Here is an 18,986-nt window from a genome sequence, read left to right as displayed (position 1 = left end):
TGATCTGCTTGCGAAGGTTCTGAAAGTGTGCAGTGTCGGTCTTCTTTAAATTGTTCTAACATGAAGTGCTTGACTTCGCGTGCAGGTCGTTGGACTACCAATAAGAGGGCGTCATCCCCTCTTCAGAGGATCAAAATTGTAATGACATGTCTTCGAATTATCTTCAGAGATGTTTCTCTGACCGTCGCCAATAGCCCAATATGCTTTTCGAGTGCGAAGTAAATAGAGTAGTACTACTACACTATGTATTTAATTCACTACTTAAATTTTTGATTAAACCCTGTTTTTAAATTGCATTTTAATACGTAAGACGTGATGGCTCAAGGAATAGAGAGCTTGTCTTCAAATGAGGTGACCCGGGTTCGATCCCAGCGATAGCTGGTTGATTCGAATCTCGCACCGACTACAGTGCTGACGTAAAATACCCTCAGTGACAGACGGATCATGGGTTAGAGTCTCCTTGTCGTCAGGCTAACCGTCAGAGGATCGCGTATACACCGGTTGTTCACACCATGTAACGCAAATGCAGGTTAGTTCCATCAGGAAGTCTTCCGCGAAGGCGAATTTCTCCCGATACTTGATCTAGAAGTTCCCTTGTCTTCTGGATTGGGTTTAAAATTACAAGGCTATGGAGTAGAACATTAGTAGTCGTAAACCCAAATGCTGTTCAACGACGGTTATAAAATGCGTAAGACAGAGCATATTGATAGTGAATTTTATTTTTTATTTCCCCTAGAACTTACTCAATCTACAAATCAATTTGTTTCCAATGTTTATTCTAATAAAATCAAAGATTCTTTATTGGATTCTTTCCTTCTACTTTCGATACCACGCTCGAAATAATTAATAGGGGCTCTTATTTTTCCAACCCACTTCTTCGAAATCCAGGGGTGACGAAAACATACTCATGTGCAAGATACCCGGAGAAAAAGGAACACGGGGAAAGAACGACACAGAAATCGCTTGCGCGCAAACAACTTGAAAGCGCACGCGCAGGTCCCCCTCCTTTTGCAAAATTCTTCCAAGCTTTCCACTGAAAGCTCATAAACAGTTGTGGAATGACACTCGACGACAGGACATATTCTTCTTCAGATTTCTCTGCATAAAGGGAGAAATTTGTTTTCACACGTTCTTCTCTTTGTCGCCAAGGTGTGTAGAACGATTTTTGGTTTTTATACTTTGGTACTTACCCATTTTTGGAAGTTTAGATTGGAAGATCCCAGATAAAATATAACAGGTAAACTTTCTTTAATGGTTAGTGGAGTGTTTGAAACTTTGTAGTAAAAGACTTGTTCCGCTTTCTTTTCTTTCCTTCTTTTCTTCTTTTTTTTAACTCATTGTGGTTAAGGTTATGCTTAGAGAATAAATTCATAAAACGCGCTGAATTATAAAGTTTTTCATTTCTATTTTTTAAATTTTTTTTGCTGTCAAAAATGCTCAATTTATTTTATGAATATTAATGAAGTATATTAATAATTTTTTTTAAAAAAAATTTTATCTTTTAGTTGGTTGAGTTTTGAAACTTTTTAAAAGAAAGCTTGTTCTACTTTCAGCATTTTTAATGTATTGCATTATAAAATTATGCATTTTGTAATTGTATTACATGATTGTATCATTTCATTTTTGTTCAATGAAAATTTCAAGAAATATTTTTTTAATCAGAAATCAATTAGTTTCTTTAATAAAGGTTAAAAAATATATTTTTTATTATTTTTGTTAAATGTTTAAAAGTTTTTATTAGAAGACTTCCCCTTTCAGTTTTTTAAACTCATTGAAAATATTGGGGTTAAAGGAAAACTATAGAATAAATTTACAAAATATATTGCATTAAAAAACTTTTTATTTTTGTTTTATGAAAATTTTAAAAAAAATGTTCATCAACTATTTTAAATGTAATTTCGCGATGAAATATTTAAAAAAATGAAATATTTCGGTTTGCTGAGTGTTTGAAACTTACTTTGTCGTGAAAGAGATGTTCCGCTTTCCGTTTTTTTCTCATCATAGGTAGGCTAAAGGATAAATCTAAAAAATGTATTACATTGTAGGATTTTTAATGCAATACGGAGATTTTAGAAAGATTTATTTATTTTTTAAAAATATGTGTCTATGGAAAAAAATTTACAAATAGAAATAAATAAAAAGTAAAAACAATAAGAAAAGCTGCATTTTTTTGGCCAGACAAGTGTTAGGACTTTGTAGAAATGTAATATTTGTTTCATTATCAAATTTTTAATTTCACCAAAGTCCTTGTGGTTAAGGATAAAAAAAAATTCAAAAAAGGAAATAAATACTTTAATAAAGATCGTTTTTTTATTTCATGAAGATTTAAGTAGGATTCATTTTTAACATAATTTTAAGCATAAACTTTTGTAAGAAAATAAAAAAGAAATAGTTTCTTTCCGGGAACTGCGATTTATGAACTGTTTGAAACGAATTTGTCATGAAAAAGAAATTAAGAAAAGTAAGTCATATTTATTGTAAAAAAATGTAATTGTCTCAAACGTTTTAAATGTATTTATTATTTGAATTTTTAAATTATTATCATCGACACATTAATATTTTATTTTTGAATTCATAGTAAATGTTTTAATTGAAATTACATTAAGTAGTTAAATTTTTTTTTCAATAATAGAACTAAATTTTTTTGTGTGATAGTCTTTTAATTAACTATCAAGAAAAATAATAATCCCAGATGATCTCAATAAAAAACTGAAATAAATAATTATTCTCAAATACATAGTATATTTGCTTGAACATATAATTCTATCAACATTTTTACCTAGTTAGTACTTTAATTTACAACAATTGTGAAAGAAAGGAAACAGTTTTATAATTCCCTTTTTTGTTCTAACAAAATCATTAACTCCTGAATTTCGCGCCTGAATTGTTAAAAGTTAAGTTTTATTAATTAAGAAAAGCACTGATCATGTCAAATATTCTCTATAAATTAAATAAGAATTAATTAGTTATAATTACATTTTTAATTTGAAATTATTTAAATTTAAAAAAAAATTATATTGCAATTTGTGTTTGAATTGAAATTATGTAAACATATGACAAATAGTATCATATTTTCAATTTTACAAGAATAAATATTAGTTAGCTGTTAGAAACTTAATTGTTCAAGTATATTAAATCAAAAAATTTTTTGAATAAGAATTTATTTTTATTTTAAAGAAATAAAATTATCGGACATACGTAATTTTATATTTTCCTTACAAAATAATGTACACTGAGAAAAAAAGTAGGATTAAAACTACCAGGATATGGTGAAATTCAACGTGTTTCTGGCTCTATGGGAACAACAAAAAGCTTAGTAATTTTTGACGAAGCTCTTTGGTAATGAGTTTGGTAAAACCAACAATGTAATATGGTTTTATAATATTTGAAAAAATTTGGTAGATGTGGTAATTTTTAAATTTTTTTTTAACATAACTTAAAAGCATGGCATAAAATGTTATTTTTCAAATTGTAAGGTTTCACTTTTCATCTTTACAGTTCAATTTTCATGTTTTTATTGATGTATGTCATTTTAAATATCCTCTTTAATATATTTAAGAACTTAATGCTTTAATATTGAATAGAAATTTTAATTATATTCCTTATTTACTAAAAGGGTTTAGATGATACTTCTCAGTTTCTAGCATGATTTCAATTAGAACAAAAATTCATTTATTAAAATAATTTGGAGCATCCTGTGCAAAGATGTGAAACAAATTTGCTATTATAATAAATAATTACTGTTATACATTCAGTGCATATACTGTAATGTATATTACTCGTTTGCAAAGGTAAATTTATGAGTTTTATCATCATAGGTGTTTTTACTGTGGTTAGATTCCTTATCTACGTAAGAACATATTATTCAGAGATTTTTGCTTTTATATTTAAACTTCTTTCCACTTCTTTATTCCACTCAATAAGTCATATTTCTTGAATACAATTGAAAAACAGATCAATACTGCATCCATGCATAATGCTGAATTGGTTTTCTTATTTGAGTGATCAATAGAAAAATATCGCAAATTTGCTTCGTCTAAATTCAAAATTCCATATTGATAAAAAGAACTCGTTGTGTTCCCATGTCTACAAAAAAAGCTTTAGTAAAGTTTAAAAAGAATCAGGATTTTTAAAGTGGGCCTAAACATTCGCTTTTTCAGATCAAAAGTGTAAATTTGATATTAATTTTTAAAAACACAATAATAAAAAAATTCAGTTTCCATGCTCAAAAATTTACAGTAGTAAAATTAAAAATGCTATGCATAAAAAAAATTGTATTTAAGTGCTCTAGAGCAGAGAAATGTGGAATACTTAATCTTACGTAAATATGAGGTTAGAAATAAAAAAATATGCGTTAATGAAAATTAAAGTTTTAAAAAAATTTAGTTATTGAAAATTAAGGTTTTCATGCAGATTTCGTAAGGCCTAAGTTGATATTCCATATTCCATGTAATTGTTTTCTGTTACTATGTAGTTTATATTTTTCAAATTTAAAACTAATTTTTTTTTATATTCATGCTTAGAGGCTGTGGTAGCTCAAGGGATAGAGCGTTCGCTTTCCAATGAGGTGAACCGGGTCGACTGGCACTGATTCCGCACCCGGCTGGCACTGACACAGTGCTGACGTAAAATATCTTCAGTGATAGACGTATCATGGGTTAAAGTCTCCTCGTAGTCAGGCTAACCGTGGAAGGGTTTCGTGGATTTTCTCTCCCTGTTACGCAAATGCGGGTTAACTCCATCAATAAGTCCTCCACGCAATCGAATTTCGCCCAATATTTTATCCAATAATTCCCCTGTTGTCTGGATTGGGCTCAAAATTACAAAGCTACGGAGTTGAACATTAATACTCGTAAACCCAAAATTGGGTTGGTTTTCAACGACGATTATAAAACAAAATATATTCGATAAAATTATGCTAGTATGCTTTTAAAATTATGAAAAAAATTTTTTTGGTTAAAAAATTGTCTTATAGCCTTTATAGGTCATATTTTGAATAGCTTTTACTCATAAAGTAATTATTCCTCTAATCAATAGAATTTTAAGCTAGTAAGTTTTCCTGTTTATTGTAACACTTAAATTAGGTTATTCAGAAAATAATTCCTTTTATTATAGGAAAATTAAATATGTGTTTCTTATAGTGAATATATATTTTATTTATTCATATATTGTACATTCTGGTTCAATATATCGTGCCATCTTTCTGGCAGTAGAATGATACACACTCATAAAATTTTTGTTCTTTTCTGGTCAGAAACTATCCAGATATCTACCTTCTAAAGAATTTTGTATAAACCAGGGCATTGTTAAAGACAGCCCATTTTTCATTGCCATTGATGATTGGCTTCCCAAAATGGATAATTTTCTTGACGTTCGAGAGGAACATGACAGACATCAACAACGCGATGGCACAAATTTCTCTCCTTGAGAATATGGAGTAACTCGTAAGCCGAGCTTAAAAATTAAAAATGATCATGAACGATCGAACTCAATAAATTTAATCCCTCAGTGATCTCACAACTTGTTATTGGCTGGGAAGCATAACTTAATACCTTTATTGCATCTTCATAATCTTCTATTGGCATGGTGCGTCGTCACTTTAATTGTTTGGCAAACCTGTTTTGGCACTGGCGTATTGTGAATATCTCATCTCCATACTCATTGGATTATTTTTTTCCTTGATTCAGCAAACATTTTTTTCTTTTTGAACAGTAAAAAAAAAAGAAAAAATATACCGAAAAATGTAATAAATAAAAGTATAGATAGTTTGCTAACCCAACTTCGCAAGCTATATACCCTTTGAATCAGAATTTTTATTAAAAATATTTTACATGTCTTTTTTTTTAAACTTTGTATTACTTTAGGCCAAAATAAGTGAAAAATATTATATCTAACCTATCTAATATTATAACTATTATATCCATTATATACTAAATATTAAATACTATATATACTATCTATAAAATATATATCATCTATTATATACTAAGTATTATATCTATTATATATAAACTTCACTAATTTATGGTTTTGGAATACACCATGAAACACTGGTGTCTTTTTCTGAGTTAAAGGTATAATCTTCCAAACAAGGGTCACTTCCAAAGAATGATTTTTAAAATTTGCAGTTATTTAGATCTTTGAGAAATAATAATTTATTATTGAAGTTTCTTTAATTTATAAAATCAAGAATGATACATTTTTGTGAATGAAGGGAAACAATTTTTCAAACTACTGTTTTTGTACTTCGGTACAAATATAATTCCAAAAAAAATCAGCAGATTATTTAAGTAAATATAAGGCTTTTTTATAATTTAAAAATACCAAAATATATTTCGTCCTCTAATTAGAGCGTTAGAGGAAATATATAAAAAAGGGAAACCGGTTTCTCTTCTGCATCAAAGAGTTAAAGTAACCATAAAAGTCTTCGCATTTTAAATGAATAAATTATTTAAAATATTATTTGTTGCTTGAAAGTTAAGTGTGTGTAAAAAATTTTCACCTAAAGTAAGAGCTAACAGGAAAAAAATATTCACTTATTTAATGAGTAAAGATGCAGCAGCTTTTCTTATATCACTTACTTCGCAATGTAGATCCAGAAAAAAAACCCAAAATTTACCTAGATTTTTATCTTAATAAACTTATATAGCAGAATAATTTCATAAATTTATAAATTTTTGTATCGCAATAACATTTGAGTCGTCTGTTTTTGAACTGAAAAAACAATTATTACAAAATTTCATTTCGCATTTATTCAACAACTTTTAATCGATATGCAATTTTTATCCAGAAAATAGTTATGTTAATAAACATTTTGATTAAATAAAATTATGTTTGAAATTAATTTAAAGTATGGAAGTAAAGTAAATACGTCTTACATTTTTAATAGTCTATATGCGCAAATGAAACCAATATCTTATAAACCTTCCTTATCATTAGTGAGATCAACATAAAATCAACTATCTTTTGCGTTTAAACTATAGTGACTTATTTGAAGAAAACACTTTTAAACTGTAAAGCACTTCAATCATTAACTACGATAAATTTATGAAATATTTTTTCTCGAAATGTTTATTTTCCACAATTTTTTAAATCTTTCCCTCCACGTCTTAAGTATTTTCTTTAGAAACAAATATTTTTCTCTGTGATAAATAATATTAGCATATTAAATTTATTTATTCTAATTTTTAAGAGTTGAGATCGTAGAATGTATCATAACCTATAAATAATTATTGAAAAAGCATTATTTGGTTAAAAATAATAAGCTGGCATAAAAACTAAAATAGTAGCTAACAAAATAAAATGAACACAAATGTAAAGATACTATTAATCGATTTTTTTCTATAACACGTTCTTATTTATTTATATTATAAAAGTCAGAACGTACTTGCACCATAACCCTTTATGATGCAGTATATTTTTATTTTATTCATTTATTTTATTGATAGAAGTCATTTTTTACTGCAAAACGCATTATTACAAAACTTCATTTCTTATTTATTCAGATTATTAATTTAAGATACATTTTTATAATGATACGCAATTAATTTAAATTTATTTGTTTGCGTATTTTTGAAGTACAAAAAATGTTATTAATTTATATAGTTCTTATAATTAAAATTGTTAGCTTACGATAAATATTTGTACACGGGAGAAAAAAAACTTCTGGTAAAATTACCGTACTGTGAGGCAATTATATTTTTAGGTTGAGAAACAAAAAAGAAAAAAAAAAAAAAAAAAAAAAAAAAAAAAAACAGCGACATAAATTTGGTTTGTAAAATCAAAATATATGATATTTAAACCATTCATTTGGAAATTTTTCCATTCATATGGTAACAGCTTACCAGAAATTCTGATTTTCAAAACTATAGTACCACACGTATACTTAAAAATACTAAACTGAAAAGTAAATTTAACCTAATAAATGATTTTTATGCTAGTTCAAAGGTATGATAAAATTGCAAAATTTTATCACATAATATAAAATCATATTTTCTTTCTAATTTTACCAAAATCATGGCCGAAACTCTTCGGTAAAAATTATCAAGCTTTTTGGAATTTTCATAGAGCCAGAAGCAGGGTGAATTTTACCATATTTTTTGTAGTTTGGATCATCAATTTATTTTAATTATTGCGGTCTTTTTGAACTATTAAAAAATTATTACAAAATATAATTTTTTTATTTAGATTATTAATTTACGATAGATTTTTATATGATACGTAATTTTTGTATAAACATTCCAACTGAACTGATTACTGTTTAAATTACTGATTACTGTTTAACTTCAAAATTTCAAATAGAAACAAAATATATGAAGATTTTTTTATAGTTTATTTGCGTGTGACATAAAAAGGTCTATAGTCAGTACATTTTCTTAGTGAAAGTTACGCAATTTATTTCAATTTTATAGTTTTCTTTTTTCGGACAACAGAAATTAATGTATTTTAAACGTAATATATTTAAGAAATGGAATATATTTAAGATATATTTCGATACAATACTCAGTTAAATTGCTTGTCTAAGACAAAAACTATTTTACTAAATATAATTCCACTCTTTTTCAAAGTATTATATTAAAATGCTTTATTGTACGTTATGCAATTAATTAAAATTTAATTGTTAGAGTATTTTTGGATTATTAAAATTATTACAAAGTATAATTATTTATTTCGGATTATTTAAGATACATTTTTGTATGATGCGCAATTTTTGCATTCAACTGAACTGATTATTGTTTAAAATAACATCAAAATGGAGAAAAAAGCAAAAATATATTAAGATTTTTTTTTATACTCCATTTGCGTGTGACATAAACGTGTCTATAATTAGTACATTGCGTGTGCTCCATGTCATTAACGAGATCGACCCAAAGCAATAATCTTTTGTGTCTGAAATGTGGTGACTTATTTTATCACGTTCTACCAAAGGTCAATGAACACTATTCAAGGCAATTATGATTCTTTTGCTAAAGAATAATTTATTGCTGTTAATGTAACAGTAATAATGATGTATCTTGGAAACGGAGGAATGTATGACTATGTGACGAAAGTAATTATTAGCTTCGAAAATGTTGCAACATTGATTTTTTAGTTGTATCCATATTTAAGGTTACTTTTTCTGCTTTGCAAATGCTAAAAGTTAAACGAAATGAATGTGTTGTTTCTAAATGAGGAACAGCACTTTTTTTTTTTAAAAAAAAGAAGGTATTTATTCATCATTTATGCATTTTTAATCATTTTCTTAAAAATTATTCCTCAATATTTTAGATATGTTTTTTTATTTTCTTTATTAATCGCTTGTGGATTTTACTTTTAATTAGTAAGAACAAATTTTATTTCCTTAAGCAATTGAAATTAGTTTTCAAAATGCACGCGGAGAAAGAAATTCTGGAAAAAATTACCGTTCTGTAAGATAATGGTATTTTTGGTAAAAAAACGAATAAACATTATTCTGGATAATAAAACCGAAATATACGGCTTTTAAGCCATTAATAAAGTAATTTATCCGTTCATATGTTAATGGTTTATCTGAAATTCCGGTTCTTAAAATCTTAGTTATAATTAACACACAGTTAATAAAAAGTACAAAACTTAAAAGTAAATTTAACCGAATAAATGGGTAATATGATAAAACTTCCAATTTTTACTATATTTATCAATTTTTATATGATATTATAAAATTATATTTTTTTGTTAATTTTTGTTAATTTTACTTTTTTTTTGTTTGCAAAGTACTTCGGTAAAGAATACCCGTTTTTTGCTGTTCCTATAGAGCCAGAAACAAATTAAATGTTACCATATTCTAGTAGTTTTCACCATATTTTTTTTTCTCAGTGTTTTGAAAAATTTGAATTAGCAAGGTTAGGGGAATGTTGGTGATTTTTTTAGCGTCAGTTTTTAAAGTGATCAGCTGAATAATGTACAGTAAAAACTGATTCCATTTTCTGCACACGGTAAAAATTCCAGTAAAAAAGGACCGGCACTCAAGTTGCCGCTACTTTTTATCATAAGATCCATTCTGACAGGAAAATGTTCCGGAACAAAAAGTCTTATATACTGCAATTATTACAGGGATAATTACCGTAAAATTACTAAATTACTCAAATTAAATAAGTATTACTATAAAAATTATGGTGCAGTATTTTACTGCAAAAATGGATTTTACGGATGATGCACCCAAAGTGCCAGTACCGGAATGTTTAACTTCGTAAACAAATGTAAACAAATGGGTTTCAAAATTTACATTTTAAATTATTTGTTTACAGTGCTCATTCACAGTTTTTTTTGTTAGTTACTTTCTTCTTTCCTCACCAGATACGCACAGTAACAATTATTTATTTATTTTATTCATTTATTTTTAGTTATTTATTCATTTCTTATTATTTACTTTTCTCATTTTTATTATTTATTTATTTTATTCATTTATTTTTAGTTATTTTAATTATTATTGTATTTAATTTATTTTATTCAATTATTATTATTTATTTTATTATTTTTATTTTATTGTTTTTATTTTATTTATTTTATTATTTTTATTTTACTTATTTTATTCATTAATTACTATTAATTAATTTTATTTTTTACATTCATTTATCATTATTTATTTATTTTTGTTAGTCATTCAAATCGTGTACAAACTTTTACATTCCGCTAAAATTTACTGATCAGAAAAAGATGATATTTAAACTAATTTAAGTTTAATTTAAATACATTTCTGACATAAGATAATTTGTCTCAAACCAATCTTAAGCCTGAATTTGGAAGAATTTCAAGAATTTGAATTCCGATAAAAGTTCAGTAGAATTCTAGATAAAAGCTTAAGTCTGCACTAAAAATGTAAAAGTAAACAGTAGGAAGTACTGATGCTAAGGTGCGCTAGCAACGAAGCAGTAAAATGTGCTACTAGTACGTTATTTAGTAAGCATAACTTCCTTCAAAAGTAAAGTGTGTCAGTCGAAGTTAATTTTACAGTTAAATTAACTAAATCGCTTCTCGAAGTTTTTCAATTCATGACTATTTAAAAATAATTTTCTCTTCTAAAGTATTTTAGTTTTCAGGAATAGCAGTAAACAACACTGATCTAATTAGTTTTGATCGGAAGCTGCATTTTCGTTAATATAGTACAGAAAAAGGATGATAATAAGATAAAAAAGATACAACACTCATCTAACTTGGACAGGAAACAGTGTTTTCGCCAAATCAGTAAAGCGTAAGAACTATACAACAGAGATCTAATTATTTTTTTAAAAGGAAACAATGTCTTCGTTAACTATGGTGATCTAACTGGTTTTTATAGCAACGGTATCTTCGATGATTTGGTAAAGAGAAAGGACAATGGAACGCATGTCTAAGTAGAGTTTATATGAAATAATGCTTTTGGTTATTTACTTAAGAGAAAGATTGATACCACGCTGATCCAACAAGTTTTGGTAGGAAACATGTTTTCGTTGATTTAGTAAAGAGGAAAAAATATATAATTCTGATCTAACTAGTTTTTATAGGAAACAGTACCTTTGATAATTCAGTTAAGAGCAAATAACGATAAAACGCTGATCTATTTTTTTAATAGGAAACAGCGTTCTAGTTAATTGAGTTACGAACGATAGAATTTAGTAAGAGATAGAATGATACCTGTTCTCGTTTCAATTGTGGTAGATCCACATTTATTTTCCAGAACATTTGTTTTTTTTTATATCTTATTTGAGGAATGGTTGAGCATTTAAGTGTGGAGTACATGGGGGCTATTTTTTTGATATTTGATTAACTACGATCTACTTTCTATCTATTTTTATATAGAAAATCATTCGTGAAATGTTTCTCTTTATTTATTTTGTTTTCTTTAAAAATAAAGGCTGTTAAACTTTTCCTAAAAAATGAAAATGCAGTTTTAAGTAAAATTATCTGAAAATGATGGTTAGGGTTTTTTTAGTAAGATACAAAATAATAATGTAATAGAATTAAAAAAAATCTATAACGAACGCTTTTTAGAAACATACCTCTAACAGTTTTATTACATCATCCAAAACAGTGTTACTTCTTATCAACTACTTATTAAATGTGTAAAACCTCTACTGTATACCATACACTATAAAAAATAACGGATCAAATTTCGGTAAAAAGTACCGATACTCAGGCTGCCGGTACTTTTTATAGTAAAATCTGTTTTCACCTGATCGTGTTACGGAACAAAATAATCTGATATACTGTAAATTTTAGAATAATAATTGCTCTGAAATCTCTGAATAAATTTAATAAAACACATGTTACTTTAAAATTACTGTAAAATAGGTTTTATGGTTAAAATGAATTGTGCGTTAAAAGGGAAGTTTACTATCTATTATTATCTATTATTTATCTATTATTATTATCTATTATTTATAAAATTTAAAAATAAATCATTTTTCTCTAAAAACTTATTTTAGATATTTTCTTAACGAAAGTTAAAACATAACATCTATTCAATGTTTTTTTAAAAAAATTAATTATTGCACATATACTTGCTAAATAACTATATAAAATAGTTTCGAATTATTTATTTATTATATTTTTATCTATTTAATTCGATTAAAATATTATCGAAGTTACAATAATAACTTGAAATTCAGTTTTTATACTAAAATAAATAATATTTTGAAAAATTAATTTTGATTTTTATCAACTGAATAAATATTTAATGGCATTAAGAAAATAGAGCAAATAAATGCTTGAGAATACGCATAGATCTGTTAACTAAACTATGGATCTAAATCAATTGTTGGCAAATTATTGAAGTATATAGAAAGATCTAAATGCTTTCGCTTCAGTAAATATAGGCACCAATTCTATGTAATGAGGATGTAAATACGTTTTCTCTAGCTTATCTCCCCGAATTATATGTTGATTTAAGTGATAGCACATTCCGAGTTTTGCCGGTTTGGGTTCATAAAGTAACGATTAATAAGCATTTATAAGACGGATTCATGTAACGTGAATTGATGAAAAAAATTGAAACTGATGTTCAATTAATAGTACCATTAGGCTAGTTTGAACTATAAATAGATTAGTTATTTTTCCTTATAGTTATAATGATTAGTATATTAATGGATCTTGAAAATTATTGCAATTGCTTATTTGTGCTTGGTAAAAAATTAAATTACAGAAAATGATTGAGAAATTAAAGTTACGAGTAAAGTCTTCATCAAGAAGAAGCCATGTGCACTGTTAAAAAAAGGATGGTTAAAAATAACAGAATATAATAAAATTTAAAATTTCCAGTGTTTTTGGCTCTATGAGAACATCAAAAAGCTCGGTAATTTTTTAACGAAGACTTATTAACAATAAAATAAGATTATATAATATATAAGAAATAAGATGAGATATAAGAAATAAGAATAAGATTTTATAAGAAATTAACAATAAAATAAGATTTTATAATGTATGATAAAATTTGGTAATTTAATCATGATACATTAGATCATGGCATAAAATTGATTTATTTGATTAAGTTTTACTAAGTTAAGTTTTTTAATTTCGTAGTTTTTACTAAGTGTGTAGTAGTGTAGTAATAAGAACTATAATTGTGAATACCAGAATTTCCGGTAAAGTGTTACCATATGGACGGAAAAATCATCAAATGAATGGTGTAAATATATTTTTATATATTTTTATAGACCTATATATTTTTATTTCATTGCCAAAATTATGTTTATTATTATTAGTATTATTATTATTACGAAAAAACGTTAGTAATATACAAAGTTCTTTGGGAAAAGGAAATAATCACATTTAAGTAAATAGTGCGATGTGATTTTAGTAAACTAAGTCATGATTTTACTATTTCAAGATTTTTTAGATATTTACAATCGAAATATAACACACACCAAGAACACCATTATAGTGTAACTGATAACAGTGTATTCATATATATGATTGATAATAATTAAGATGTTAATGTAACAAAAAATATTACACAAATGTATTAATTTAAGATTTTTATTTCAAATTGTATATATAAACACTACATAATTTTGTTTTTCGTTTTAGTAAGTTAAAAAAATGCACTAACATGCATATTCTTTCGATAGAACAGTTTTTCTTTTTTAATATATTTATTATTTATATTACAGAAATAATTTCTGTAATTTGAGAGATTTTTTATGAGAGTTTTTTATATTTGCAGAACAAACATTTTCGCTATGAAAAATAAGTTCTTTTAGTTTGAATGCTTTTTCTTTTCAACGTTAACAATAAAAAGAATAATTGCTAAGGGCTTTTAAAAAAGTTCAATTTTGTATATTATATCTCTATTCTGTTTTGGTCTCCATCTTGATCTTTTTTTACCAATTTTCATATTTTTCCTCTTTTTTACTCGTATTTAGATTACCTTATGGTAAAAAAAACTTTATTTGTTTTTAATGGAAGAGAATTGGGGTATTATTAAAAGTGATTGAGCTTACTAATATAAGCTTGGAGAGCTTAAGTAGGCATGCAAGTATAAAGAAGCAAAGCGCTCAGAGAGAATTTAGTTTTTAATAAGTCACTGTAATAAAATTTTTTATCGGAGGCAAAATTCTCATTTCTTCTTATGTTCCTTTTTCCTCTAAAGAGATTAGATTGTTTCTTCAACTGATGCTTTTTAATATTAGAAATATGGGACTTCCAGTGACTGAGTCGTAGCGCTTCTCACTGTAATGCCACTGGTATGGGGATCTATTCAAAGCCTAACTCTGCCTGCGACATGTATATTACTTTTATTTAATATTTTATAACCGTCGTTGAACAGCCAACCCAATTTTTGGGTTTACGACTACTCATATCCCACTACGTAACCCTGTAATTTTGAACCCAACCCTCGAGACAAGGGAACTCCTGCATCAACCATTGGGATAAACTAGACTTCATAGTGGTCTTTTTGATGAAAATAACCGGCATCTGCGTAGCACGGGGAGGAAAATCAGGAAAACAGCTAGAGGATTCTGACACATGGTCCGTTTACTACTGAGAATATTTTATATCAGCACTGTGGTCGGCGCTAGCCGGGAGCAGAGTTTGTATAGACCTGGGAGACCTCATTGAGAGACGAGCTCAAAAGAAAAATATTTTGCTTTTTTTAAAAAATAACCTATCTGAGATCAGAGGAAACAAAAATACCTTTTTCAAAAAACATTTCTTTTTTTCAAAATTTTTCTATCTAGAAATTTTTTTTTTTTTAAATATCTAACGTTTTTATGAGCCTATACCGCGCAGCTTCCACGTGACTTTTCAAACATTTAGATCAATTAGATCAGAAACGTTTTTCACAAGACTGTGTTTTTCCTTCCTTTTGACTTTTGCGCCAATTTCATAATCAGCAAAGAAGGCGCTGGTTAAAAGTAGGCTAACTTTACTTAGAAATCGAAAATATTTGCAATAATTTCTCGAAATTTATAGAACTATTAAATTTTTCACCAAAAAGTAATATTTAATGTGGCTAAATTTCGACTAACAGCCTTCAAATCGCCTATAAAAACCAATGGAAGGGAATAATAGTTCCGTAAGAGTACTTCTACCGCAACAGCAAATTGTCGGCGGTAAAGCGAATTCGTTTTTGGTGATATGATCAAAAGATCATAATACCACAAAGACTAGAGGGCCTGAAGGGGTCTCCTTTCTTCTCCATTAGTAATTTGATATATATTCCAAAAGAATGCAACATGTTTTGATAAGTAGTAGCTCTAGTAACACACGATAGCATCTACTAGTAACTAGGAACACAAAAAATTGCAATTTGTTAATAGCTAAATTATTGTATAATGTTGCTTGCCGGTTGGTATTTGCTGTTATTTGACTTCGTAAAAACTCTATTTTTGATCAGCGCACACTCTACTAAAGTTAAATTTTCCATTAAAGTAATTGAAGAAAACTAATGGTGAAACTCATATTTCAGAATTTATTTTCTTCTAATTATTTTAAGCAGTGCCTGCGCAGAAAATGGGACGGCAAACTTCGCCTATATTTTAAGATAAATGAAATTGATGATTTCAATAATTATGATTTTGTAATGATTGCTGTAACAATGAACATGAACTGAAAATTCAAGTAATTGTAACAGTAGCATTTGTCAAATAATTAATAATTGAAACATATTTAAATCAGTATTACCATTTCTCGAAATACACGTTAATAATAATAATAATAATAATTAATAATAATAATAGTAATGATAATAATAATAATAATAATTATTATATTAATAAAAATAATAATAAAATAATAATAATAATTAATAATAATAATGATGATAATAATAATTAATAATAATAATAATTATTAATAATAATTAGTATTAATAATAATAATTAATAATAATAATAATTAATAATAATAATAATTAATAATAACAATAATTAATAATAATAATGATGATAATAATAATGATAATTATTATTATTATTAAAAGGAATTTTATAAAAATTGTGATTTATAAAGTATTTTTACGCATCTTAAAATATCATTATTACGGATTAAAACAAAATTCCTTAACATAAATGCAAATTTGTCAAAAATTAAGGAGGAACAACACAGTAGAGTCTTGCAAAGAAGAAGTATTTTAAAGGAATTTTGCATGATTGAGATAAATTTAGTAATTTTTTAATCTTATCGTGTGTATTTTACTCTTCATGCTTTTTCTTCTATCTAAATAAAATTATTCTCATCAATATTTCATTCCGAACATTCTGTTTTTTTTTCTTGGCCATGTTGGTCAGTATTATTTTTAATTTCCTCTTCTTTGTTTCAAAAGCTTAAGAAAAGAGATTTCATGGGACATTTTCCACCTTAAGTTATCTAAGCTGACTAGTGTTTAATAAAGTAACTTTTTTGAATTACAAGAATTTAGTTTATAAGACAATACAAACAGTTAATTTCCAGAATTGATATCTTATTAGGTAGTCTATATACCTTAAAAAAATTTACGATATTTTTCACAATATTAAATCACATGGAAAATTAATGCTGTAATTACATATAACCCAAATGTACTTTTTTTAATAAATAAAATTAGATTTCTCATGTCTGCAATCAAAGAATCTCTCATGGAACTCTAACTAAAATATTTTCTGCTAAGAAATACAAAAGTATAAAATTAACAATGCAGTGTATTATTGCAAGCAAATGCAAATTTCAATTAATTGAAAACATTTAAAGACTAATTTGATCGACAATTTTTTTAGAGTAGTTTATGACTTCATCGTATTTATATTTATACTGGATTGGTGAAAGTTCATTCAAATAATTCTACTTTTTTTCTTATTGAACTTTCCGTTTCTATTTTACAATTGAATAGAATGTATTCTTATAAACCTGCTCTGCTATTCCTTTCAAAATATGCGTTAAATTGTTTTAAAAAGCAAATGGTCCATTTCCGTTATTATGAAACTAAAAAAATCATTATTTATTAAACTTTATTTATGTAAATCGATCACAGTTTCGAAAGAATATTTCACAATAAAAAAAATCTTGCGCATAGAAGAGCGTAATTCTTATAATTTTTAATATATCTTCTCATGAAGTTTATGGTACAGATATAAGAAAGAAATTATTTTCTCTTACATAGCTTGTTTTAAAATTATTAATTAGTTTTTGAGTTTTTTCAGTTTTTAACATGTATCGTTTACTTGACTGTCTGTAACAAAACTGAGAAGAGCTTAACAATTCTTTGTATTTATAGCTTAGCATTTTAATTGAAATAGAAAATTGTTTACATCGATTATACTTTATTAATTAGTAAGCTATAGTCGAGGAACATTTTATATTTCAGAACTTAATTTATGAATAAGTTATGTTATATATCGTTCAAATCCTTTAATAGACTTGTGAATCAAAAAATTATAAGTTTTATATAGTTACTTATTAAACCTTCATATTGTTAATGAGCCATCGAATACGAAAAATAAAAAAATAATAATAATAGGAAGGGTGAAAAAATATCGAATTACAACATAACATATGACTGAAAAAAATAAATAAAAGATCAAGTCTTTTTTTTTCTTTAAAAGAAAGACAAAGCAAAATGTTTCTCTTCTAAGAAGAAAGATCTTCTCCCCTTTATTCTTTCTAGCGAAGACGAAACCAAAAATCACGACCGCTCTTAGAAAAAATAGAGCGGGTCTTGAAACGCTTTGATTGGATAAACACGAACGAGTCACTTGATAAGGTTTCTGATTTCCGAATGTAATTTATCGTGTGCAGTCTACTTATATTATTTGTCTATGGATACAGTAAATAAGAGAAATATAGTACCGAGTAAATAGCAATTAAAGTTTTGTGATCAATAATCCATATAAATATATAACATTTTGCAATTAGGCTGTAATGCATCAATACCAGGACCATCAGGTGATCAGGACCTTCATCATCAGTTTCAACTGTCTTAAGTAGTAGTTTAGCCCGTTTTTAGTGTCGGTTTACGTTGTTGTATAACATCTCATATGTTTTTAGATCAGCAGCCGATATTCTGCTGTCATCTTCATTTTGAGCATATTATTTGACTGTTAGGCCTACATTAATCTCTAATTGTCATTAAAATACCAGAAATATATATATATATATATATATATATATATATATATATATATATATATATATATATATATATATATATATATATATATATATATATATATATATATATATATATATATATATATATATATAAACAGCAAAATAAATAAATACAAGAAAACACGAAGAAAATTAAGAAAAACAGTAAGTTTCATATTGTTTCATAAGTTTCATTTCTTATTGTGTTCTATTTTATTTGTTGTAATTTTTGTAAAAATTTTTTGAGTGCTCCTCACGCTATTGTATTGATATATTTTGCTTTGACCATATTGATACAATATTAGAAAGCAATCTTTTTTGCAGATATAATCGTGTGGGCTGATGAAAAGATTATATCTTTTATTTTCCGGTTTTTTAAATTTTTTTTCTTCTAATGTCTGTAATTTTCCTTCTATATATATATATGC

The 18,986-nt window shown here is 26.3% G+C and overlaps 1 protein-coding gene across 2 annotated transcripts in view; it reads left to right on the top strand.

Annotated features, from left to right (window-relative positions):
- Window positions 1-976: 976 nt before the first annotated feature.
- LOC107448605 (GTP-binding protein Di-Ras2) overlaps window positions 977-18,986 on the top strand; it is a 160,297-nt gene continuing 142,287 nt past the window's right edge. Inside the window, exon 1 of one of the 2 annotated variants that reach the window (XM_016063869.4) lies at window positions 977-1,149. The gene's annotated coding sequence lies outside the window, so the exon portion shown is untranslated. Of the gene's footprint in view, window positions 1,238-18,986 lie in introns of both variants that reach the window. The other variant, XM_016063867.4, reaches the window with a different exon arrangement.

This window comes from Parasteatoda tepidariorum, chromosome 10, assembly GCF_982258835.1.
Source record: "Parasteatoda tepidariorum strain Cologne lab strain chromosome 10, Ptep-v5.0, whole genome shotgun sequence".
Classification (NCBI taxonomy): Eukaryota; Metazoa; Arthropoda; class Arachnida; order Araneae; family Theridiidae; genus Parasteatoda; species Parasteatoda tepidariorum.
Note: the sequence above shows the minus strand (reverse complement) of the source record. Positions and strands in the feature narration are given on the sequence as shown.